This window comes from Dasypus novemcinctus, chromosome 19 (genome assembly GCF_030445035.2).
Source record: "Dasypus novemcinctus isolate mDasNov1 chromosome 19, mDasNov1.1.hap2, whole genome shotgun sequence".
Lineage (NCBI taxonomy): Eukaryota > Metazoa > Chordata > Mammalia > Cingulata > Dasypodidae > Dasypus > Dasypus novemcinctus.
In genome coordinates, this window is record NC_080691.1 from 63,363,531 (window position 1) to 63,390,980 (window position 27,450).

The 27,450-nt window shown below is 39.4% G+C and overlaps 1 long non-coding RNA gene across 2 annotated transcripts in view; it reads right to left on the reverse strand.

Moving 5' to 3' along the window:
• Positions 1 to 27,450, reverse strand: part of LOC111759896 (uncharacterized) — a 62,605-nt gene that overhangs the window by 27,487 nt on the left and 7,668 nt on the right. For both annotated transcript variants that reach the window (XR_002793743.2, XR_009181914.1), the window contains one exon: positions 19,588 to 19,740. This is a non-coding gene — a long non-coding RNA (uncharacterized lncRNA). The remainder of the gene's footprint in view (positions 1 to 19,587; positions 19,741 to 27,450) is intronic.

Sequence of the window (27,450 nt, forward strand, 5' to 3'; positions counted from 1 at the left end):
ACTGCCTTCTTGCCTCCATGCATTCATATGAGAAATCAGCACTTAATCTTATTAAGCTTCCCTTCTTCATGACAGATCTCCTTTTTCTAGATATTTTTAGGAATTTTTCTTTGTACTGAACATTGGACTATTTGACAAGAACATGTCTTGGGGTAAGCAAGTTATGATTTATATTCTTTGGGGTTTGCTGCCCTTCCTGGATATGTACATCCATGTCCCTCAATAGAGTTGGAAATTTTCAGCCATTATTTCCTCCAACACTCCTTCTGCTCCCTTTCCCTTCACTTCTCCATTTCAGATGCCTATAATGCATGTGTTTGTGCATTTCATGTTGCTCATAATGCCTATATTTTTTGTGTTTGTGTTTTCATTCAAATCCCTATTTCCCTGCTGGATTTTTCTCTTTATCTATTCTACTATCTGCCTGATTTCAGCTATACTGTCTTCAATATCACTGATTCCTCTGTTCAAATATGCTGTTATGTGCTTCCAGTATATGTCTGATTCCTTGCACGGTGCCATTCATCATCATACCTATGTTTTTATGTATGTTTACAATTTCTGCAGTATGTTCTCCAGTGTATTCTTAATATTCTTAATCTCTTCTTTCACTTCATTAAGTTGATTCATGATATTTGTTTGGACTTCTCTGATTAGTTGTTCTATGTTCTGCTTCTCTTCCTGTTTTTTAGTTTGTTCATTGGACTGGGCCATGTCTTCCTGTTTCTTAGTATGGCTTATAATATTTTGTTAGTGTCTAGGCATCTGTTTTTCTTTACGGGTTTATTTGTTTGGTTAGCTTCTCTTTCTACTCTAGGGTTTTATTTTGTTGTAGTATTTGTATGTGTGGTAAGGTTTAATTTGACACTTCATTTTTCTTATTCTATTTCCTTGTAGAAGAACTGTACAACACCTAGGAAAATAAATAACATGAGTAAGAAATCATAAGAAATACAGAGGAAAAAGAATAAAAAAGTGGAATAGAAACAATGAAAAAGAAACAAACTAAAGAAAGATATATATATAGAATGAATTTTTGAGCTGAAATGATGAGTGAGGAAAACAAAAACAATTTAAAAAAAGAATACATAAAAGAAATAAAAACAAGAAAAATTGAAGTCTAAACAATAAGAGGTGGAAAGAAAGAAAAACAACAGAAAACAGAAGATAGAAACATAAGGGAAAGAAAAGTGATAGCATATAAAGAAAAAATTGGTTAAAGAAAAAAGTGAAACAAAGAAAGGGGAAACAGAAAAAACAAGAAACAAAAACAGCAATTTTAAAAAGACAAGGAAATCCAGTCTTCCCACTGAGGCTACTCAGGAACTTCTCAGTCTGCTGGTGTTAATAAATAACCCTGCAGCTTGCCCTCTGCAGGTAAAAACAGATCCAAGAAAAACAAAAATAAAAGAATATTTATATGTTCCCTGGCATGTTTCTGCTGAATGCCTGATAAGTCAGACTCACTCTCTGAATGACTTCAGTAAGGAGACCTAAGAATTGAACCAGGGACCATGTATATGCAAAGCAGAAATTCCTCCACTGAGCTAAACTGTTTCCTTAGGTTAATTAGTCTTTAGAAAACTATTTGCAGGAAGTAGATGTGGCTCAAATGATAAGGCCTCTGCCTACCATATGGAAATAGCTGGGTTCTATCCCTGGGGCCTTCTGGTGAAAAAGAAGAGAAAGCATGTCTGTGCAGTAAGCAAGTACCCATGTGGCAAGCCAAGTGCTTGCATGGTGATCCAAGTGCCAATGTGGGTGCCTGGATGGTGAGCCAAATCCCCACATGGTGAGCTGAGTGCCCACATGGAGAGCCAAGTGCCCATGCAGTGATCTGAGTGCCCACATGTGTGCCTGCTTGTTGAACCAGTGCTTGCACAGTAAGCCAGTGCCACATAGCAAGCTGAGTGACTGCGTGGTGAACCAGTGCTTGCACAGCAAGCCAGTGCCCACATAGCAAGCTGAGTGGTAAGCCACTGCCCATGCAAGTGAGTCACACAACAAGAGAGAGATGTATGGGAAAAGAGAGATGATGGGGAGAGTCAAGGTGAAGATCAACAGAAACCAGGAATTAATGTGGCACAATTGACAGGGAACATCTCTCCACATCAGAGTTCACCAGGATTGAATCCCAGGAAATCCTAAAGGAGAAAGATGAGAAGAGAATACAAAAAAGGGAAATAGATAGAGAAGATCACACAGCAAATTGACACAAACAGCAAAAACAGCAGGGTGGGGAGGATGAGTGGGAGGGTAAGAAAAAAAAACCAAACCATCTGTTCCTTTTCCTTCAGGGATTTTATATTTCTACTGCTGCTAGATTCCTGTTGATCAGCTGCCTGTCACTAGCCCCTCTCTAATCTAGTTCATCTCTTTCCCTTGTGGCTGTGTTGGAGATGATGTGGAGAAATAGGAACCATCATCCACTGCTGGTGGGAATATAAAATAATGCAGGCATTGTAGCAGACAGCATGGAAGGTCCTCAGAAAACTAACTATAGACTGATATATGATCCAGCAATTCCATTGCTGGGTATATACCCAAAAGAACAGAAAGCAAGATATATCCACACAAATATTCATAGTGGCATTATTCACTATTGCCAAACGTTTAATAAACTCAAATGCCCTTTAACAGATGAATGGATAAGCTAACTGTAGTATATAAATATAATGGCACATTACTCAACTGTAAGAAGGAATATGGTATTAACACACAGGATAACATGTATAAATCTTGAGAACATTACATTCAGAGAAGGAAGTCAGGCCCTGAAGGATAAATATTACATGATCTCACTGATAAGAATTAAGTAAATTGAACAGGCTCCAAGAGCTAGTGTGGAAGATAGGATTACAGAAAATAGGGAAAAGGTTGTCAGCGAACACATATATGGGCAAAATCTACGAATAGGTAGAAGTGTGCAGTTGTGCAGTGGAGGGGCATGACAATGGTGCATTGATACTACTGGGTTAGGTGGGGCAGGTATTTAAGGGGGTAGGATGGGGAGAGTGGGTTAAGCTGTTTGTGGAATTGGAGGGAGGATTGTAGGAAGGAGCAGGGGGACACGGGATTGGTGGGTAAATGGCTGAAAGTACAATTTTGGGAATACCTTTTTGACAATAGCACAAGTGAGGGTCATTGCTTAATGGCATTAAATGGGGGGCAATCAGGACAGGGCACACCTGGAGCAAGCTTCTAAGGAATATGAGAGTGTTTATCTTGACATAGTGTTTAAATGAGTGGGTGGAGAACCACATAGTGAGCAGGAAGGTGCTGAACTCCCATCCTGGGGAGGCCCACTATGTTCTTAAATATAGGGTTAGGGGCCTATCAAAGCATGGGTACTGCCCAATACAGGAGGACAAAACAGTGTGTCAAGCCCTCAGTGTTGTCACAAGTAACTATGAATCTGTTCTGTAAGGAAAGAAGCTTGGTGATTGCTGGGGGTCTGAGAGGAGGGGAAGAGAGGAATAGAATAGATGGAAGAAGCAGCATTTTGGGGTCAATGGAAGTGTTCTACATGATATTGCAATGATTGATATAGGCCATGTTAAGCACCATCAAAATTTTAAAAGTGTATGGTCCAAAATGTAAATCATAATGTAAACCACTGACCATAGTTGATAGTTATGTTTCAATATTTGTACATCAGTTGTAACAAATGTATCATTTACATATAAAATGTTACTAATAGTGGAAGGGGGAAAAGGGAGAGGATTTGGGGTACATGGGAGTCCCCTCTATTCTGTACAGGAATTTTCTCTAAACTAAAACTTCTTTAAGGACAACATAAATATATACAATAAGACACCTGGGGATAAAACAGAAGACAATGTCACTGTACATATAGGACAACAGATCTTATAGTGATAAAAGGGAAAATGTAAAAAAAAATAAATATTTTGCATTATTTTTATTATTCCCAATTTTATTTTTTTTTATTATTTTTTAATTTTATATTTTCTTTCTTATTTTTAAAACTATCATTATTATTCACTTTATTATTAATTGTATTTGGCTCTTTTATTGGCTTCATTTTTGAAGTTTTGGATCACAGATGGGTTATAAGTGTGGCAAGGGAGGATCGATGATACAGGGTGCCAGTGATAGGAGATACATGGGAGGAAGCTCACTTGGGCATACATATAAGGCATATGAATGTGTACAAATGTTCATGGTGCATTGTCACAGTGGTAGAGATTCACACAATAACTGAAGGAATATCAAATTCCCATCCTGGGGAACTCTGCCACATTCTCTAACAGATCGGCAAGAATTCCGCAATTATAGGGGCAATGACTAGTGAAGGAGGATGGTCCACTGAAAGGCTCTTGATACTGATGGCTCTGCTTAAAACGTTTACTCTGGAAGTGGAAACTTAGCCTAGTGTTGTAGGGTGCCTAAAAGTTGCCTCCTTGTTGCTCAAATGTGGCCTTTCTCAAAGCAGAACTCAGCATATAAAAACATTACCTTCCCCCAGCATTGGACATGACTCCCAGGGATAAGCATCCCTGGTACTGAGGGCTTACTATCAAGAACTAACTAGCAATGTAACTGGAAAAGACCTTGACCAAAGGAGGAAAAGGAAAGACAAATGAGCTTATATAGCTAAGAGTCCTCAAAGTGAGTTTGGAGGTCATTCCAGAGTTTACAATTATGCATGTCTTAGCAGGATCTCTTTGACTGTCAAAGTAGATACTACTCCAAAAAGTGGGGCTCCTGAGGGTTCTGGAGATATTCAGACACTATAGTCAGGGCAGATAGATCAGGAATTTGCTGCCTTGCCAGTTTATGCTCCCTAGAGTGACAGAGTTGGACTCAGTTTCCTTTTCCCTGCACATGGTTCTACTGTCCTTCTATTTGACCAAAAAGTAGTACTAGAGTTGGTAGGTGTATATGCAAGAGACTTAAATCTTTGGGCTGTCCATGTACCAGCTGGGCCCCAAATCTATTTGGAATTGGAACACCTCATCTCCAGTTCATCGGTCATGCCTATGACAATATGGAGGTGATGATGGGGAACTACCATACCAAGGAACTGAGAAAGTCTACAACTGCAAGTTAGAAAGTCCCATCCATCAGCTTGAATAGATCACAGCCCCCTCTCAACTGGAGGTGGGGTGGACATAATCATCACAGAATCCTCAGGATTGGGGAATGAACTATGGACTAAAATAGACTTACAGGTATTCAACTATAGATTTCTTGTGATTCTAGCCAATGGAAGAAAGCATATCATTGATGTGAAGGCAGTGGCCACTGAAGGTTCTGAAGGCAGGGAGAGGGGAAAACAGGTACAACAGAGTATTTTGGGGGGACTTGGGAATTGTCCTGAATAACATTGCATTGACAAATACAAGCCATTTTAAATCTTATCATAAACTCTAGAATTGTGTGGGAGAGAGTATAAACTGCAATGTACAACTTTAATCCACACATAGTGGCAATGCACCAAAAGGTGTTCATCAATTGCAATGGATGTACCTCACTAATAAATGATGTTGTTAATGTGAGAAAATGTGAGAGGTATGGGGAATGAGACATATAGGAATCCCTGTATTTTTTATGTGATATTTGTATAATGTAAACATCATTAAAAAAAAAAAAAAGAAAAAGAAAAAGAAAAAAACCCAGAGCATTCTTGCTGGCTTTGTCTGGGAAGGTTTTCTGGTTCCATCTCCTGGTGGGAACAAGGATTGGGGTATGGTTAAAGAATGTGATTTTTCAGGTAAAGAACTACAGTTTTTGTAAGCATCAGTGTTCCCTTAAGGGGACATGGCATCTGTGTACAGGGACTAGGGAGTGCCTATGTGCAAGTCTATGTTGTATGCTTGTGAATGTGGGGGACAAGGAAGGGGGGTGTTAATGTGCCCTGGAGAGGTGAATGGGGTGCATATCCTTGAATTTAGTTCTAGGCTCCAACCTTCACCCAACTCCCAAATCCCATATCCTATGATTAGAAATAAAACCTGAAATTGCTGCCATTTGAGAGAGATCACTGTCCAGCTCATGCATAATATTTACAAGGCCTGGCAGGGTTTCAGGAGGACCTCTGCCTGAAAGGGCTATTGACTGGCTTGTTTCACACACAGGCTCTCACACTCCTGCTGACTTGGTCTCCTGGAATCAACCATGCCCACAATAGTTTCTCTGGACCACAGGGTGGAGGGGTCTCTGCTCCTCTCAGAACCCATAGCATAGCTCCAGGCAGACAGGTCTTCCCCATTCTCCAAACTCTACTCACACCCCTCCCAGTGAACTTTCCTCAGACTACACAGGTGTTACCTGCAATGGGTCAACTGGATAAGCATAATGTTTTCTTCCCTCTCTTCCAACTGTCAACACTGTTCTAGAACAAATGTGGTTCCAGAAATTATCCTGTACCAGGTTAAAGAGAAGAGATTTGGGAAATAAAGAGAAATAGAGAGGAGCAAGAAGAGGAAATGTCAGAATCTCCCCTTTAAGCATCTTAAACAGGTAACCTTCCTTACTATATTTTTAAAAAAATTTTCTCAACATTATACTCTCAACCTCATACCTGGCAATCTCCTATGTTCATATGTTCCCCCACCCCCATCCCCAATTTCTTGGGCCATATTACCCATCCTCCCATCCCTAGCCCCCCTCAAGCCCAAAAAGCCCCACCCAAAGGTATCCCTATGCACCCATTTTATCCCTTCCCTGTACAAATACTTACCTCCAGCTTATCATAGATTTCACCCAGGTAGGTGTCAGCTCACAACATTCCTCTACCCCCCAACTTCCTTTAAACCTATCATCTGGTCTCTAGCTCTCTGAGGTAGCTTGGTTTACTTATTTCATATCATTGAGGTTGCATAATATTTGTCCTTCAATGCCTGGGTTGCTTCACTCAACATAAGGTTCTCAAGATTCATCCATGTTATCACATGTGTTTGTAGTGTATTCGTTCTTAAAGCTGAGTAGTATTCCATTGTATATATATACCATCTAAACACCTTTTTGATATAGAGGTGGAGTGGACATAACCATCCCAGGGTCCACAGAATGGAGGAATAGAGTATGGATTCGAGTGGACTTACTGATATTCTATTCTGGAACTATTGGGATTAGTAATGGAAGTAAATGTAGCATTGATGTGGAGAAATTGACCACAGTAGCTGCTGAGGGTAGGGAGTGGGAAGAAGAAATGTGATGTGGGGGCATTTCCAGGACTTGGAGTTGTCCTAGGTGATACTGCAGGGACAGTTACTGGACATTGTACGTCCTCCCATGGTCCACTGGGTGGACTGGGGGAGAGTGTAAACTATAATGTGAACCATAGACCATGTGGTGCAGCAGTGCTCAGAGATGTATTCAACAAGTGCAATGAATGTTTCATGATGATGGAGGAGGTTGTGGTTATGGGAGGAGTGGAGTGAGGGGGGTGGAGAGTATATTGGGACCTCATATTTTTTTAATATAACATGAAAAAAATAAAGACAAAAAAAGAAGAGGAAATGCGGAGCAGGTCAGAATAAGAGTGGAAAGAAGACAAGTACATATGGAATCCACTGCTTTTCTAGATTTCTCTTCAGCACTTTAAGAAATTCAGCAAAGCTAAGGGGAACACTAGGATAGCTGCTATTTTATGTGAATATGCAAGTGGAGATTAAGAACTACCATGTGGAGCTGGCCCATGCCCAGTGCCGATGCACGCAAGGAGTGCCCTGCCACACAGGGTTGTCCCACGTGCAAGGAGTGTGCCCAGTAAGAAGAGCCACCCAGTGCGAAAGAAAGTGCAGCCTGCCCAGGAATGGTGCCGCACACGTGGAGAGCTGACACAATAAGATGACGCAACAAAATGAAACACAGATTCCTGTGCCGCTGACAACAACAGAAGCGGACAAAGAAGACGCAGCAAATAGACACACGGAACAGACGACCAGGATGGGGGGGAAGGGAGAGAAATAAATCTTAAAAAAAAAAAAAAAGAACTAGCTGGTTAAAAATAGGCACGGCAAGTGAAGGGTTTTCTGAGAACTTCTTCCCCAGGGAACAGAAAGCCTTCCCATATAAGCCCCTAGGCTACTCAGCCATCTATTCAATGGCTCCTTAATTTGGAGAAGAGGGTTGTCAGTGCCTGTAGGGTCTCCATGCTCAGCTTACTCCTCCATTCATCTCTATGCTTCCCTAGTTTCCAGAACTTGTGTTTTTCTATAGATTCTAAAATTGATAGCTACAAAGACCATGCATGACCTGAAGGTTTCAGCCTGAGCATCAGGAGAGCTGGTATTTGGTGACTGAAAGAAGACATAATACCAAAGAAATGGAGATACCTCAGAATTCAACCCCTTATACCCTTTCTCTAATCAGCCAATTTAGGAAAAGTTTGATTTTTAGTTTGATAGATTTAGAGTGAGTTTTAGAAATAGGTTTTACTTTCAATGTTTGATGTTATTATATTAAATATTATCTCCTCCTAGTTATTTTTTGTAACATTTGTCAATAAAATAAACCCACACAAAGTAAGCTCCCTAAACAAAGTTAGAAATTCATGAATTATCATGTCTGTCTCCTTTGAAGCTTCCACCAAGGACACTCCTTCTCTTAGAATCCTCATTTAGTCGTAGTTCAACAAATAACTTCAAATTCTCAGGCCACTGTCTTTCTAAACACTGAATATATTTATTACATTGCTTCATTATCGCCACAATCCAGTTCTGGAACACTTCTATCATGGTGTCTTTCAAGACAAAAATATTTAATTTTAATTATGCCCAATAATTTCTTCTTTCTTTATGATTTGAGCTTTTGGAATCACATCTTAGACACTTTGGATAACTCAAGGTCACAAGATTTTCTCCTATATTTTTATTCTGTTGTTTTTTTTCACTTTTGCTCTTACATTAGGTCTACAATTCATTAAAATAAAAAAACACATACTGGCAGAAAATATTTCGAAATAATATGTCAGAAAAAAGACTTGTATCCAGAACTATAAAGTACTCAACTCAATAATAAGAAGACAAACAACACTTAAAAATGAACAAACATGTGAAAAGCCATTCAACAAAGAAGAAATAGTCAATGCTTTCCATGACTACTAAAATACAAATTAAAATCAGCTATGAATTATCATAAACACACCTGGAATGAGTAAAATCAAGAGATAATACCAAGTACTAAAAAAGATGTGGAAAAAACTGGAACCCACATATATTTCTTGTGAGAATACAAAAATGATACTGCCACTTTGGGAAACATTTTTGTCAGTTTCATAAAAATATAAACTTACCATATTCCTTGCTAATTTCACCTCAAGCAATCCATCTAAGAGAAATTAAATCATGTCTATGAAATGAACTATAGCACAACTTCATGGCAGCTAAAATTGGAATAAAAAATAGAAATGTCTATCAGTTGGTACATGGATAACAAAAAATACTATATCCATAAATAGATTTAACTTTCACAGAATAGAACTGTCAGTGTCTGATAAAATAATGTCAAAGTTAGAAGATTCTCATATTGAAAACACAAGAAAAAAACAAAATTATGACAGGTCCAGCCCTCCAATGAATATTACGCAATTGCTGGAGTAGCCATATATGTGGCAAAAAAGCACGATGATATATTTCAAATAAACATTTGATTGAACATATAAACTACCAAGAAATGGTATTGTTGCCAGAAATGGTGCAGTAAGAAATCCGGAATTTCCTTCTCTGTGCTAAAGCAATGAATAAACTAAAAACTACAGTCAAAATAACTTTTCAAAGCTCTGGAATTTAATCAAAACTTAAAACAATTAACAGAATCCATAATGAAGAAAGAAGCAGCTAAATTTCAGTAAGAGTGTTGTGCCATTTTAACTTACCTACCTTCCATCCCCAGGTCTCAGTGCAACAGAAACCATGGAGACTGTGGCCCACATTACTAAGGTGGCTTGCTGATGTGAGAGGAAGAAATACAGAAGTTGTGTCAATGGAACACAGTTGAGCCTTTTTACTTAACTGATGACTCACTGAAGGAAGGCCTGAGGGTCTTCCCTTTTCTTCTACCTGCTGAGGAAATGTCTCAGACCAGGAACAGCCTCCTAACTCACATTTGCTAAAAGCATATAAGGGTAAATATGGTACACATTGCTGCCTGTGAAAAGGATAACAGACAGGGCAAAGAGACGGACAAAAGCATGGGAAGAAAGACTGTGGAAGAGAAACATGGGGTAATCAGAGCTTTGAAAGCTCCCATATATACACACATTGTGGTGTATATACACAATGGAATATTAAGCAACAGTAAGAAGAAAGGAAGTCATGAAGTATATGACAACATGGATGAACCTGTGAGGTATTATGTTGAGTGAAGCAAACCAGACACAAAAAGATAAATACAATATGATTGCACTGTTATCATCTAAATATATTGTATAAAATCATGAAGTTAATAATTAGAATATTATTCTGGTGAATATCATTCACCAGAAAATAGAAAGAAGGTAGAGAACAGAAAGCGGAGGTTTAATCTGTGTAGCATTAATAAGAAAATTGGTGTAAATCTTTGGAAATGAACAGAAATGGGGAAAGTATATGGTGTTTGTAACTACCATTGCTATTTTATGGTATGACAGTGGTTGAAAGGGAAAGACTAAGGTCATGTATATTACTAGAAGGAAAGCTGAAAAGTATAACATAGTATTTATATGACAGTAAAACCACATAATATCACCTCACCTTGTGATATGAGTGATACTGCATATAGAAGACTGTTTTAAAAATATAAATACAAATAAACTTTTTAATAGAAAGGAGGAAAATAATAGCAGCTATGTAAAACAGTGGATATGGTTAATATATTGCATATAGAAGACTTTTTAAAAAATTAAATACAAATATACTATTAAATAGCAAGAAGGAAAAATAATAACAGGTATGCATAGCAGGAGCAGCATAGAGAGATTGAGAGGTGATGAGTTTTGTTTGTTTTTTGTTTATTATTGTTATTGGAATAATGAATGTGCTCTAAGAATGACTGATGTGATGGGGGCACAAATATGTGATTACATCAAATACCACAGACTGAACACTTTGGATGGATTTATGCTTTATAAGTATGTACCAATACAATTGATTTGTAAAAAAAAAGCTCCTGTATATATCTGAGAACCAATGTCACTGAGACATGCTGAGAGACTCCTGAGAAAACCAAAAATGTTCACCTCTGGCTGATCATTAGGGTCCACCTAAGCAGTATGTGAAGGCTAAGTCAGACTGGTAAATGGCCTGGGCTAAGCATGTGAAGGAGTCCTCCAATGCAAAATCAACCAGGACAAACCAGATTTCTCCACCCACACCCCCTTTAGTTCCAAGCATAGAAGGAAATATCTGTCAAATCACAAACTGACCAGTGAGCTAAAAGAATAGAAACTTCTGTGACCACATGCAATAAAGACTAAAACCTTAACAAAAAAATAATAACTTTAAAAAGTCATTAAGCAGGTAGACAGCAAGATGGTGGCAGAGTAAGGAGCTCCTAGAGTCAGCTCCTGCCACAGGGCAGTTAGTAAACACCCAGAGTTATCTGAGCTAGCTGAAGCACCTGTCTGGGGGCTCCAGGAAGCCAGAAGAGCATCCTGCACCACCCTTGAAGGAATGGAAGGAGGTTGCCCATCTGCAGAGAAGATTCATAAGTAGAGCACTCCACACCACGGATGCTGTTGCCCATCCTCCACTGGAGGCACAAGCTGCCTTGGGAGCTGTTATGCCACTGGAATTCAAAGCTCTACTTCCCCAAAACAGACAAGGAAGAGACAGCTGGGCACCAATTCCAGCTACTGATGAGTAAAATTCAGTGGACTAAAGTATAATCCTGAGAACACCTAAAGTTTGAGCCTGTGCAAGACAGAAAGAAGCTGAGAGCCACTATCTTAACTTCATACCTGGCACGACAGGAAGCAGGGCAGACAGAGAATCACAGTGCTGGTGGAGACTGGCTTCTTCTCATCCAGATGAGATTGCAGGTTTAGCCTAAGCCCCAGTGATACCTCCGACAGGGAGGAAGCTGCAGGGACTGTGCCAGCATCTCTGGGAAATTGTCAACCAAGCCACGGAGATTGGTGATTGTCCTATCTGGTGGAGAAAGCTGCCCAGGCTGTGACTGGAATTGGAAGCTCCATTTCCCAAAAACAAAGGAGGAGATGGTTGGCAGCCAATTTCAGCTACTGATTGGTAGACTTGGATGGCTCTGGATAACTGAGTATACCTTTGGCTGGCACAAACTGAATAATCAGAAGTCTACTGGGACAACTGCAGGCAGTCTTGGACCTGCACTGCATAGATTACTGCCCACACCCCATCCACATCCCAGGCAGGGGAGAAAGGGGCATGAAGCTGCATCAGACTCTCTGGGCAACTACGGTCTAGGCCTGCACAACTTGGATTATTCCACACAACTGTGACTCTGTCCCTACCTCTGGGAAAGGAGAAAGTTGGGAGAAGCTTCATCAGTCCCTGGGACAATGAGGGCAGCTTGAGCCTCCAGTTGATAGCACCAATTACATCCTTGGTTCCTATTGCACAATCAGAAAGGGAGAAAGCGCAGGAAGCCCTAAACTAAAGAGAAAAACTGCACCCAGAATAAATACTCTAGTAAACCAGCTGCCAAGACACCAACAAAAAATTACAATACACACCAAGAAACAGGAAGATATGGCCCAGGTAAAGGAACAAGATAAGCCTCCAGATGACATAAAGGAGTTGAGACAACTAATCATAGATGTTCAAATCTTAATAAATTCAATGAGATGGCTAAAGAAATTAAAGATATTAAGAAGACACTTGATGAGCACAAAGAAGAATTTGAAAGCATGCAGAGAAAAATAGGAGATCTTATGGAAATGAAAGGTACAATAAATGAAATTTTAAAAAACACTGAAATCATATAATAGCAGATTTGAGGAGACAGAAGAAAGGATTTGTGAGCTTGAAAAAATTACCTCTGAAAGTGAACATACAAAAGAACAGATGAAGAATGGAAAAAATTGAACAAGGTCTCAGGGACCTAAATGACAGCCAGAGATGTGCAAACATACATGTCATTGGTGTCCCAGAAGGAGAAGAGAAGGGAAAAGGGGCAGAAGGAATATTTAAAGAAATAATGTTAGAAAATTTCCTAACACTATTGAAGGACATAGATATCCATGTCCAAGAAGCAAAATATCCTCCCATCTGAAAAAATCTGAATAGACCAACTCTGAGACACACACTAATCAGAATGTCAAATGCCAAAGACAAAGAGAAAATTCTGAAAACAGCAAGAGAAAAGCTTTGCATCACATATAAGGGATACCCAATAAGCTTAAGTGCTGATTTCTCATCAGAAACCATGGAGGCAAGAAGATAGGGGTCTGCTATATTAAGAGAGAAGGAGAAAAAAACTTCCAGCCTAGAATTTTATATCCAGAAAGACAGTCTTTCAAAAATGAGGGTAAGATTAGAATATTCACAGATAAACAGAAACTGAGAGAATTTTTAAGCAAGAGCCCAAATTTTTAGGAAATACTAAAGGCTGTATTAGAGCCTGAAAAGAAAAGACAGGCGCAAGAGGCCTGGAAGAGAGTCTAGAAATGAAGAGTGTATCAATAAAAGTAACTGAAAGTGTCAAAAGCATGGTGAAAATAAAATATGACAGATAAAACTCAAGTAGTCAGGAATAAACTTAATCAATGATGTTTTACAAAACTGCAAACCAATGTTAAAAGAAATCAAAAAAGTCCTAAATAACTGGAAGAACATTCCATGCTCATGGATTGGAAGACTAAATATCATTAAGATGTCAATTATACTCAAATTGATATACAGATTCAATGCAACGCTGATAAAAATTCCACCAGGATTAAAAAAAATTGAGAACACAATTATCAAATTATTTGGAAGGGTAAGAGGCACTGAATAACCAGAAACATTATAAAAGGAAAAGCAAATCCTCATCTCCATATTTTAAATCATTCTAAGTTATAGTGGTAAAAACAGCATGGTACTAGCATAAAGACAGACACATAAACCAATGGAACCAAACTGACAGTTCAGAAAAAGATCCTCACACGTACAGTCAAGTGATTTTTGACTAGCCTGGCAAACCCACATAGCTAGGGCAGAACCGTCCATTCAGCAAAATGGTGCTGAAAGAATTGGATATCTATAGCCAAAAGAAGGAAAGAGGACCTCTGTCTCAAGCTTTATCCAAAAATTAACTCCAAATGGATCAAAAACCTAAAAATAAAGGAACCATAAACTTTCTAGCAGAAAATGTAGGAAAATATTTTCAAGACCTGGTGGTAGGTGGTGGATTCTTAATGGATGTAAGAAAAGGACTGAGAGGGACTGCTGATGTTTAATGTATGTAGAAGTTTTAATTAACTTTACTCTAAAAGTGTGAAAACGTATAGAATGAATGGTAACAAGTAGTGAGAAATAGCTAGTTTATAAATGGGGATGTGGCTGAAAATGGTAGTCTAGGGATGCAAATGCCAATTGACAGAATGCTGAATAATATAGGAACTGAACAGCACAGTAAACCAAGAGGTAGACGAAAATTGTGGTTGATGGTACAGATGCAAGAGTGTCCTTTGTGAGCTAGAGCAAATGTATATCACTACAGCAGGGTGTTAGGAACACATGGGAAAAATACAACTGGAATCATCTATGAACTGTGGTTAGCATTAATAATATAATAGGCTTGCATCTATGCCAAAAATGCACTGTGTTGATAATGGGATGGTATGGAAAATGTGAACCAAATGTATACTATGGACATGATAAAAAATTTGAAGACATTATCTTATCTGTAACAAATAGTCCACCACAGTATGGTGTTTTGAGAGAGGGGTATTGCTTGGGAATTCTGCACATGTGCATGATTGTTTTATAAGTTTATAACTTCTCTCATGAAAAATAATTTTTTTTAAATAGTAGGGTAGGTTGGTGGAAAAATACACCAAATATAAGGATTATAACTAGTAGTAAGATTTTGACAATATTCTTTCATAATTTGTGACAAACATCTCATGACAATGCAAGGTGTTGGTGGAGGGTTGATGTATGGAACCCCTGTATGATGTTATGCATATTTGCTTTGTAAGTTCCCAACTTTTACTATACACTTAATTGTTTATGTATGTTCATATATAAATGACATAAAAATAATAATAATAGGGAGGGTTGCGGGAAAATACTTTGGTTAGTAGTATATTTTGACAATGCTCATTAATCATTAGTTAAAAAGGTTTAACAACAATGTAAGGTTTTGGTGGTAGGGTGAGTTATGAGGGTTTGGTATGCTATTATGTATGTTTGTTTTGTAAGTTCACAACTATTACTATACACTTAGTGTTTACATATGTTTGTATGTGGGTGATATATTTCAATAAATTAATTTTTTAAAAGTCATTAAGCAAACAATTAGCAGCAAGACAAACCCTGGCCAAGGTGAAGAATTTGATCTCCAGAATTACAAAATTTAATGCTAAAATATCCACTTTTCGGAAAAAAAAATGAAGGGTTGTGCTGCCACCTACACAGAGCTGCTGCTCAGACCCTGACAACTGGCAGTGCTGTTCCACATTTGGCAGCCCTACCCCATACTTTTCCAAGTTGGGGGTTTCAGCAGCAACCAGAGCTGGCAAAAGAGAGGATGCCTCTAGAGCAAACTTCTTCTAGAGCACTTGGTATAAGAGAATAAATAAGTAGGACCCCTAGCACCATAAACACCTACGTGGGAAGCTTGGTCCCAACAAAATGGAGCCCCTGATCCCAGAGAATCCCTTTGGTCAGTATGTGATTCTGAACCATTAAGGATAACCCCATGTTTGGAGGTACCATAGTCCTTACTTTTTTGACAAAACCATTATATTAATACATATAAATAAGCAGACAATTCATCCAAAGTGTACAATCAATGGTATTAGCTATAATCATATAGCTGTGGATTCATCACTTCAACCATTAATTATTTTCATTATTCAAACAATAATAAACAAAACAGACAAGAAAATTCCTCACCTCTCAATCTCTCTGTAGCCTCACTGCACATAGCTACTAGTCCTGGTTATTCTATCCAAACTGTTTAGGGGTGCCATAGTCCTTATTTTTAATTATAGCACCATGGCCCATCCAAGCAGAGCCCACTTAACTGCAAAGAGAGGAATCAGGACCACTGACAGCAAAGGCCATATTTAAATGTATGATTGTCCAATCCTTTAGTCAAATAACCCCATCTCTAGTACAAAGAAAAAGTAATGGCCTCGTCTCTAGGGATCCCTCTTCACTGCCCAGAGCTTTGTTGAACAAGGAACTACTGGGTCATGAACAAGTTCTGTTTTCTGTATCAAGATCCATGATCTTAGGATCTAGTAAAAGAAAGTTGGCTTCAAAAAAACACAATCTCAAGAATTAGCCAATGTTCACATAACCCTAGTAGGACCTTATTTCTGTCCTGTCTAGGGGTGTAATGCAATCTTACCCTTGAGCTCTGTTTTCCTCAAATAAGCTGGACGCCCAAGACCATAGGTGTGTGTGAGCAGAAGGTCCCAGTATAAGGAATCACAAACGTGTACACTTTGCAGTGAGTTCCACTGTGGCACCTGAAGAGAGGTATAACCCTATTGCCAACTTTGTTTCTTCTGCCTCCAGCTTCAGGAGGCCAGTTAGAACTTTCCTTTCTTTTCCTTGAAGTAGACCTGGGCAGGAAAGAAAGAATCCTGTTCTTGTCATCTTTGCAAGGTGGTAATGATTCTCCCAAACCTTCATACAGCCTAGGATAGCAGCAAGAAGAGAATGCCTTATTTGGGACCCGGGTGTCTGTTTCCCAGGTTTAGTGCATTTTCTCACTGGTTTTCCTGAATAATCACTGGGGGAGACAATCATGAATCCAGCTTTGTCTTGTGGGTTCAGCTTCTGAGGGAGTAGAGGGTGCTGGGCCTATGGATCCATATCACAAGCAAGTAATTCCTTTCCCCCAGAGATCCACCATCTCCTCGCCACCTCTTTTCTGCAGGTTTTTCCTACATTTGTGGAGTATGAGGCAATTAGCCTGGCAGACCCCAGTACCCAGAATCCTTGTGATAAGAGTAGGAGGCCCTCAGCCTTTTCCTTTCAGACTTAGAGCAGGCAATATGCACATTGCTCTCTACTCTTTTTTTCTCCCTAATCTGCAGTTTTCTCCTAGAATCCTTGTCTGTCTTCCATATATTTTATGAATAAAATCTTTTACTTGTTCCTTTATGTAATTCTCATGCATCTATTTTCTGTAAATCAATTGTAGAGAACATATTGACTTGGATGAGTTGTGACATGTTAAATTAGACTTACGCCAGACTTAAGTGTTTTAAGGTCTCCTGTGAGCCATCTAATGCAGTGTGGAAAGGAGCACAAATTGATGGCAAATGGGTTCTGATTTGAAGGGATGGGAGTCAAGGATAAAAGGGACTGAGGATAGAGAATGAAAATGAGACTCATCTCTGCCTACTGGATCAGCTGTGTCTTACCCACTTCTCTGCCCTTGGTGCAGGTGAATTATCCTTACTGTACCCTAGGAATTCACACTGTACAGATTAAGATTTTTTTTTTAAATTTATTTAACTCTTCCCACAGATGGTTCTCTCATCTTTTAGCTCATTCTTTACTTGCTTTCTCCAGGAGGCACCAGGAACCAAACCTGGGACTTCCCACACAAGAGGCAAGTACTCAATGGCCTGAGCCACATCCACGCCCCATGGGCTACACTATCTGATGGCTTGTGGCATCTGCTCACTTAGGCATCTGCCTGTTGTGGCAGTGTGGTGTCTACATTGTTGCAGCAGGAGCAGTGACTAGCTCATTGTGGCAGGTATGGCATCTAGCTCATTGCGGCAGACTCAGCATCTGCTCATTCTCTTCAGGAAGCACCAGGGCTCAAGCCCATATCTTCCCATGTGGTAGGCAGACATGCAACTGGTTGAGCCACATCCACCTCCCATTGAGCATTTTTCAATGTGACATTTTCTTTTTGGTGTTCTTTACCATTTATTTCAGATTTCGGCAAATCATCCATAAATTCTGCACCTCACCTAGAGAGTTTTAGGCTAGGTCAAGGCAAAAAGGAAATAAAACTCACTTCTCTAATGAAGGAAAATGAAAAGTCTTGGATGTACCTTATTTCTGAGTCATTCTTGTCATCCTGCTTTAAAAAAAACAAGAATGACTCCCTGAGTACAGTTGTTCACTTTGTCAGGAATAAACATGGATGCAGACCATTGTGTGGGAGGTACAAGCTAAACTTAAATTTTTTAATAAAAAGTACAAATTTCATAACCATTCTCTGATGGAGATATTTTTTAAAAATATGTCCTCACTTTTATAAGTGAGAAATAGGCACAAAGATCTCACGTAATTTGTCTAAAGTCACTAAACTAGTAATTTCTACATCCTAGAAACAGGTAAGTTTAGCTCTAGTCCATCAAATGGAAAATATAAAATCACAAGAATTTATTTCCACCCAGGATGGGTTGACCCCAAACTACATACTGTATATTGTCTCCACTATATTTAAATAGATAAAAATGCAATACTTTTAAAGCATTTCATCACATACGCATCATAGGATTCCCAGAAGGAGAAGCAAGAAAGAGGCAGAAGATTTGAAGTAATAATAGCACAGATTTCTGATCTGATGAAAGACATGAATCTACACACCCAAGACACTCAACAAACTCCAAGTAGGACAGATTCAAAGAGATCCAAATCTAAACACAAATCATCAAAACCCAAATGAAAAAGAATTTTTAAAGCAGCACAAGAGAAGCAAATATTTAATACAAGAGATCTTCAATAAGATTAACAGATGATTTCTCATTAGAATCCATGGAGGCCAAAAGGCAGCAGGCTAACATATTTAAAATCCTGAAAGAAAAATAAGTGAAACTTATAAGCCTGTGTGCTTGAAATTTCAACTAGTCCTAGAGCTGCAGGGTGCCTAAGACTTACCTCCTGAGAGTTTCCATGTTTCTCAAATGTGGCCATTTTCTAATAGCATGTAAATGCATTACCTTCACCCCAGCATGGGACATGACTCCTAGGAATGAGTCTCCCTGGTGCTGAGGGATTACTATCAAGTACCATCTGGTGCTGCAACTAGAAAAAGACTGTGAATAAAATGAGGAAAGGTAAAGACAAATGAGTTTATATGGCTGACAGACTTCAAACTGAGTCACAAGGTCATCAGACAGACCACAATTATGCACATCTCAGAAAGATCACAGAAACAACCAAAGTAGGTACAACCCCAGGTGGGGGTACCCCTGAGGACTATGGAGCCACCCACATTCTACAGTCATGACAGTTGGCTCTGGAGTTCAGTACCTTACCAATGGGCTCTACTTTGGAATATGTGCTCCTGGGTGCAATGGAGTTGGACTCAGATATGACCTATCTATGCATGCATCTTCTGTCACTTTTACTGAACCAGTGGTTGGTGCTGGAATAGGTGTATGCTCAGGAGACTTGAATCTCTGGACTGTCTCTGTACCAGCTGGGCCCTGAGCCTTAGCAGAGTTGCAAAACCAACACTCCAGCTCATTGTACTTACCCTGGTAGCTAACTGGGAGGTGATGATGGTCAACCAACACACCAGGGAACCAAGAGAGTCTAGAGCAGCAAGCAGGAGAATTCCTCCATCAGCCATGTGGGATCTAAGTCCCCTCTCGATTTAAAGGTGGAGTGGACATCACCATCCCAGGGTCTTCAGGATGGAGGAATAAAATATGAATTAGAGTGGACTTAATGGTATTCTACTCTAGAATTATTGTGACTCTAACAATAGAATAAATTATATTATTGATGTGGAGACAGTGGCCTTGGGAGGGAGAGGGGAAAAGGGGTGTGATATTGGGGCATTTTCAGGACTTTGAGTTGTCGTCAATGATAGTGCAAGTACAGATGCAGGACATTATATATTCTCCCATAACCCACTGAATGGACTGGGAGAGAGTGTAAATTACAACATAAACTATAATCCATGGTATGTAGCAGTGCTCCAAAATGTACTCATTAAATGCAATGAATGTACCACATTAATGAAAGAAGTTGTCAATGTGGGAGGAGTGGGAGGAGTGGGGAGTGCAGTACATGGGAAACTCTTATATTTTTTAATGTGATACTTTGTGTGATCTATCTTTTAAAAAAGCTAATAAAATAAAAAATAAAAAATTCATATGGAACAGAAAGGGACTCTGAATAGTCAAAAACATCTTGAAAAAGAACAAAGTTGGAGTACCCACACTTTCCAATCAAAACTTATTGCAGGGGGATGGAAACAAGATGGCATCAGAGTAAGGAGCTCCTGGAGTCAGCTTGTGAAGCAGTTGGTTGGTGGTCACCCAGAGCTACCTAAAGCACCTTTTGGAGGGCCCAGGAGACCAAAGAAATATCCTGCAACATCCTTGACAGTGTGGAAGGAGGGGAGTACCTGTCTGCACAGAGGAATCGTGAGTAGAATGCTCCATACCATAGAGGTCAGTGCCCAAAGTGTGCAAGCTGCCTCAGGAACTATTCCGTGGTTAGAGTTTATTTCCCCTAATAAAAATGGGAGGAAAACATGGTGTGGCACCAACTTCAGGTACTGATTTGTGGATTCTGTTGGCTGAAGTAGAATTCTAGGAACAATTAAACTTTGAGCCTGTCCAGGTCAGAAAGAAACCAGTGGTCACCATTCTGACTCTGCCCTGGGCATAGCAGGAAGCAGCGCTCACTGAAAATCAGAGTGCTTGTAAGGACTGGCTTCTTTTCACCCAGGTTGGACTGCAGGTCTAGCCTAAACCCCAGTCCCACCTCTGTCAGGGAGGAAGCTAAGGGAACCTGCACCACCTCTCTGGGAAGCTTCAAGCCATGCCACAGAGGCTGGTGCCCATCCTATTCTAGGGGCACAAGCCACCTCAGGAGCTATTTGATGGCTGGAGTTAGAAGCTCCATTTCCCATAAATGGTGGAGGAAGAGAAAGAGGCTGGCTAAAGTATAACCCTAGAGCCAGCTAGGGTCTGAGCCTGTCCAAGTGGGAAAGAGCCCAGTAGCTGCCATCCTGACTCCACCCCGAGTAGGAGGGGGAGCCGGGCTGACTGAAATCCAGTGAAGTTAGGGACGGGCTTCTTTCCACTAAGATCAGACTGCAGCCCTAGCCTAGGCTCCAGCCCTACCTCCAACAGAGAGGCAGCTGGCAGAACCTGCACCAGGCTCTCCAGGCAACTGCAAGTGCTCTCTGCTGGCAGAGGCTGAATAGTCAGACAACTGGGGCTGCTTCCCTGCACCCCAAGAAAATAGGAGAGGAGCTGGGTATTCTCAGCCTCTCCGGGCAATGGCAGCCATTTTCAGCCCACACAGATTTGTTGAGTGCCTTTGAGCCCATCTCCAATTGTGTCCCTCCACAGGATAGGAGGGGGATGGTATTGCCTCAGATTCTCAGGGCAACAGTTTCGGGCTGCACAACTCTGACTATTGGACACCTGTGGCTTCACCTCCATCCCAAATAGGACAAGAGATGGACTGTGTTTGCCCAGCTCTTTGGGTAACTACAGGTGTTTTTGGCACACACAGCCTGGTCTGGTGGGTACTTGGGGACACACCCTCACCCCCCAATAAGAAAGAAGGGGGCTGATCTTTCCACCGCCTTTTTGGGCCACAGCAAACCTTCAGCCTGCATGGACTGGACTATTGGATGCCTATGAATCCACCCTCACCGCCAATAGGATAGGAGGGTTTTGGTGTCTCCACAGCCTCTCTGGACAATGGTGGGTACTTTCAACTAATAGGGACTAAACTGTTGGATGCCTGTGGATTCAACTGTATGCCTTAAGAGAATAGAAGGGTGCTGGTGTTTCCTCAGCCTCTCCAGGCAATGTCAGGTATTCTCAGGCTAAAGGGACTGGACTGTTGAGCACCCATAGAACCACTCCTACCACCTGACAGGATAGGAGGGAGCTGGTGCTTCCTCAGCCTCTCTGGGCAATGGTGGGTACTTTCAGCCTACAGGACTGAACTACTGAGCATTTGTGGTTCTGTTCCTATCCCCTAAAGGGCAGAAGGGACAGTACTACCTAAGCCTCTCAGGGCAACTGCAGGCATATCTGGCCCACAGAGATAAGACTGCTGGGCACTCCAGAGGGTCCATTCCCACTCCTGGTAGGGAAAGGGTCTGTTGATACATCAGTTTACCTGAGCAACTGTGATCATTTTGGACCCACACAGCATAGATTGCTGACCAAAACTATAGCTCCATCCCTTCCTAAGGTAGGGGAGGAAGGGATGTGAAGCTTTATCAGTGTCTCCAGGTGACTACAGACAGTCTTGTGCCCAACTGGGATTATTATACATGGCTACAGTTCTGTCCCTAACCCTGACAGAGGAAAAAGGTGGGAGAAACTTCATCAATTCCTGGGGCAACATGGGCATCTTTAGCCGCCATAGCTTACAGCACCAACTACATCCTTGGCTCCTACTATACAACCAGCAGGAGAGAAAAGATAAGAAATCCCTAAACTAAAGGGAGAAATTGCACCCAGAAAAAAATACATCTAACAAGCCAGATGCAGAAACACCAACAAAAAATTACAATTCATACCAAGAAAAACAGGAAGAGATGGCCCAATTAAAGGAACAAGATAAGCCTGCAGATGACATAAAGGAATTGAGACAACTCATCTTAGATGTTCAAACAAATATCTTCAATAAATTCAATGAGATGTCTAAAGATTGGGATATTAAGAAGACATTGAATGAACACAAAGAAGAATTTGAAAGCATACGTAGAAAAATAGCAGACTTTATGGGAATGAAAGTTGCAATAAATGAAATTAAAAATACACTGGAGGCATATAACAGCACATTTGAAAAAGCAAAAGAAAAGATATGTGAGCTTGAAGACATGGCCTCCGAAAGTGAACAAACAAAAGAACTGATGAAGAAAAGAATGGAAAAAAATTGAACAGGGTCTCAGGGAACTCAATGACAGGAAGAGATGTGCAAAAATACATGTCATGGGTGTCCAAGAAGGAAAAGAGAATGGAAAAGAGGCAGAAAGAATATCTGAAGAAATAATAGTGGAAAATTTCCCAACCCTATTGAAGGATATAGATATCCATGTCCAAGAAGCATAATGAATAAATCCAAACTGACCAACTCCGATACACATACTAATCAGAATGTCAAATGTAGAGACAAAGAGAGAATTCTGAGTGCAGCAAGAGAAAAGCAACACATAACATATAATGGATACCCAATAAGATTAAGTGCCAATTTCTCATCAGACACCATGGAGGCAAAAAGGTAGTGGTGTAATATATTTAGGATACTGCAGGAGAGGCGGCGGACTTGGCCCAGTGTTTAGGGCATCCATCTACCACATGGGAGGTCTGTGGTTCAAACCCCAGGCCTCCTTGACTCCTGTGGAGCTGGCCCACGCACAGTGCTGATGCACACAAGGAGTGCCGTGCCACACAGGGATGTCTCTGCGTAGGGGAGCCCCACGCGCAAGGAGTGCGCCCTGTAAGGAGAGCCGCCTAGCGTGAAAGAAAGTGCAGCCTGCCCAGGAATGGTGCCGTCCACACGGCACTTGTGTAGAACTGACACAAGATGATGCAACAAAAAAAGAAACACAGATTTCCATGCTGCTGACATCAACAGAAGCAGACCAAGAAGATGCAGCAAATAGACAGAGAACAGACAACTGGAGAGGGAGGATGGAGAAAAATAAATAAATAAATAAATCTTTAAAAATATATATATATACTGCAGGAGAAAAACTGGCAGCCAAGGATTTTATACCCAGTAAAATTATCTTTTAAAAATAAGGGTGAGATTAGAATAAACAGAAACTGAGAGTGTTTAGAACAAAAAGACCAGCTTTTCAAGAAATACTGAAGGGAGTGTTACAACCTGAAAAGAAAAGACAGGAGAGAGCAGCCTGGAAGAGAGTCTAGAAATGACAATATCAGTAACAGTAACTAAAAGCATCACATATAAAATGACAAAATGCAAAGATAAAAATGGATGAAATAAGAACTGCCTTTACAGTAATAGCATTGAATGTTAATGGATTAAACTTCTCAATCAAAAGACACGGACTGGCAGAATGGATAAGAAAATGTAAGCTATCTATATGTTACCTGCAAGAGACTCACCTTAGAATCAAGGATATCGATAAACTGAAAGTGAAAGTTTGGAAAAAGATATTCCATGCATGTAGTAACCATAAAAAAGCTGGGGTAGTTATACTTATATCAGATGATACAGACTTTAAAAGCAAAACTGTGATTAGAGACAAGGAAGGACATTACATATTAATAAAGGATGATTCACCAGGAGAAATAAAAATCACAAATATATATGCTCCTAAACAGGATGCCCCAAGTTACATGAGGAAAACATTGGCAAAACTGAAGGGAGAAATAGACATCTCTACAATAATAGTTGGAGACTTCAATACACCACTCTTAGCAGTGGATAGAACATCTGGGCAGAGGATCAATAAAGAAACAGAGAGGTTGAATAATATGATAAATGGACTAAACCTAAAAGACGTATACAGAACATTGCACCCCAAAACAGCAGGATATACATTCTTTTCAAGTGTTCATGGATCTTTCTCCAGGATAGACCATATGTTGGGACACAAAGCAGATCTCAATAAATTCAACAAAATTGAAATTATATAAAGCACTTTCTCTGATCATAATGGAGTAAAGCTGGAAATCAATAAGTGGCAAATAAAGGGAAAATTCACATATATATGGAGATTAAACAACACACTCAAATAATCAGTGGATCAGAGAAGAAATTTCAAGAGAAGTCAGTAAATATCTCAAGATGAATGACAATGAGAATACAACATATCAGAACCTATGGGATGCTGCAAAGGCAGTGTTGAGAGGAAAATTTATAGCCCTCAATGCTTACATTAAAAAAAAGAAGAAAGCTAAAATCAGTGACCTAACTACACAGCTGGAGGAACTAGATAAAGAACAGTAAGCTAATTCTAAAGCAAGTAGAAGGAATGAAATAACAAAGATCAGAGCAGAAATAAATGAAATTGAGAACAAAAAAACAATAGAGAAAATTAACAAAATGAAAAGTTGGTTCTTTAAGAAGATTAACAAAATCAACAAACCCTTAGCTAGACTAAGAAAAAAGAGAGAAGATGTAAATAATGAAATAAAAAATGAAAAAGGGAACCTTACTACTGACCCCACAGAAATAAGGGAGATCATGAGGATACTATCAATAACTTTATGCTAAAAAACTAGACAATGTAGATGAAATGGAAAAATTCCTAGGAATGTACAAACAACCTACACTGACACTAGAAGAAATAGAAGGCCTCAACAAACCAATCAGAAGTAAAGAAAGTGAAAGTCATCAAATAGCTCCCCAAAATGAAAAGTCCAGGACCAGATGGTTTCACAGGCAAGTTCTATCAAGCATTCAAAGATTTAATACCAATCTTTCTCAAGCTCTTCCAAAAAATTCAACAAGAAGGAACACTACCAAACACGTTCTGTGAAGGCAATCTCACTCAAACACCAAAGTCAGATAAAGATACTACAAAAAAAAGAAAATTATAGACCCATTTCTCTAACAAATACAGATGCAAAAATCCTCAATAAAATACTTTCTAATCGAATCCAACAACACATTAAAAGAATTATCCATAATGATCAAGTGGGTTTTATACCAGGCATGCAAGGCTGGTTCAACACAAGAAAATCAATCAGCATAATACACCACATTAATAAATCAAAGAAGAAAAATCACATGATCTTATCAATTGATGCAGAAAAGGCATTTGACAAAATATAGCATCATTTCTTGATAAAAATACTACAAAAATTAGGAATTGAAGGACATTTTCTCAACATGATAAAGGCCATATATGAAAAACCCACAGCTAACATTGTACTCAATGGTGTAAAATGAGCTTTCCCATTGAGATCAGGGACAAGACAAGGAAGCCCACTATCATCACTGCTGTTCAATATAGTGCTAGAGGTTCTAGCTAGAGCAATCAGGCAAGAAAAAGAAATAAAAGGCATCCAAATTGGAAAGGAAGAATTAAAGCTTTCATTATTTGCAGATGATATAATTGTATACCTAGAAAATCCCAAAAAGTCAACAAAAAAGCTGCTAGAGCTAATAAATGATTTCAGTAAAGTGTCAGGACACAAGATCAATATGGAAAAACCAGTGGTGTTTCTATACACAAATAATGCACAATCTGACGATGAAGTCAGGGGGAAAATTCCATTTACAATAGCAACTAAAAGAATCAAATATTTAAGAATAAACTTAACCAAAGATGCAAAACACTTGTATTCAGAAAACTATAATGCATTGCTAAAAGAAATCAAAAAAGACCTAAATAATTGGAAGAACATTCCATGTTCATGGATTGGAAGACTAAATATCATTAAGATGTCAATTCTACCCAAATTGATACACAGATTCAATGCAATCCCAAAAAAAATTCCACCAGCATTTTTTAAGCAAATGGAAAAAAAAATTATCAAATTTATCTGGAGGGGTAAGAGGCCCCAAATAACCAGAAACATCTTAAAAAGGAAAAATTAAGTTGGAGGACTCTCATTTACGGACTTTAAATCATATTACCTAGCTACAGTGGTGAAAACAGCATGGTATTGGCATAAAGATAGACACATAGATGAATGGAACTGATTTGATTGTTCAGAAACAGACCCTCACATCTATGGCCAAGTGATTTTTGATGAGCCTGTCAAGCCCTCCCATTTGGGGCAGAATAGTTTATTCAACAAACGGTGTTGGGAGAGAACTGGATATCCATAGTCAAAAGAAAGAAAGAAGACCCCTACCTCACAACTCACACAAAAATTAACTCAAGATGGACAAAAGACGTAAATATAAAAGGAAGTACAATAAAGCTCCTAGAAGAAAATGTAGGGAAACATCTTCAAGACCTGGTGGTAGGTGGTGGATTCTTAAACCTTATATCAAAAACATAAGCAACAAAAGAAAACATGGATAAATGGGACTTCCTCAAACGTAACCATTTCTGTGAACTCAAAGCACTTCATCAAAAAGGTAAAAAGGCAGCCCAGTCAATGGGAGAAAATATCTGGAAACCACTTATCTGAAAAGAGTTTGATTTCCATTCTATATAAAGAGATCATACAACTCAACAATAAAAGAGCAAGCAATCCAATAAAAAATGGGCATAAGATTTAAATAGACATTTCTCCAAAGAGGAAATACAAATGACCAAAAAGCACATGAAGAAATGCTCCATATCACTAGCTATTAGGGAAATGTAAATTAAAACAACAATGAGATATCATCTAACACCACACAGAATGGCCATTATAGAAAAAACAGACAATAATAAGTGCTGGAGAGGATGTGGAGAAATAGGAACATGTCTTCACTGTTGATG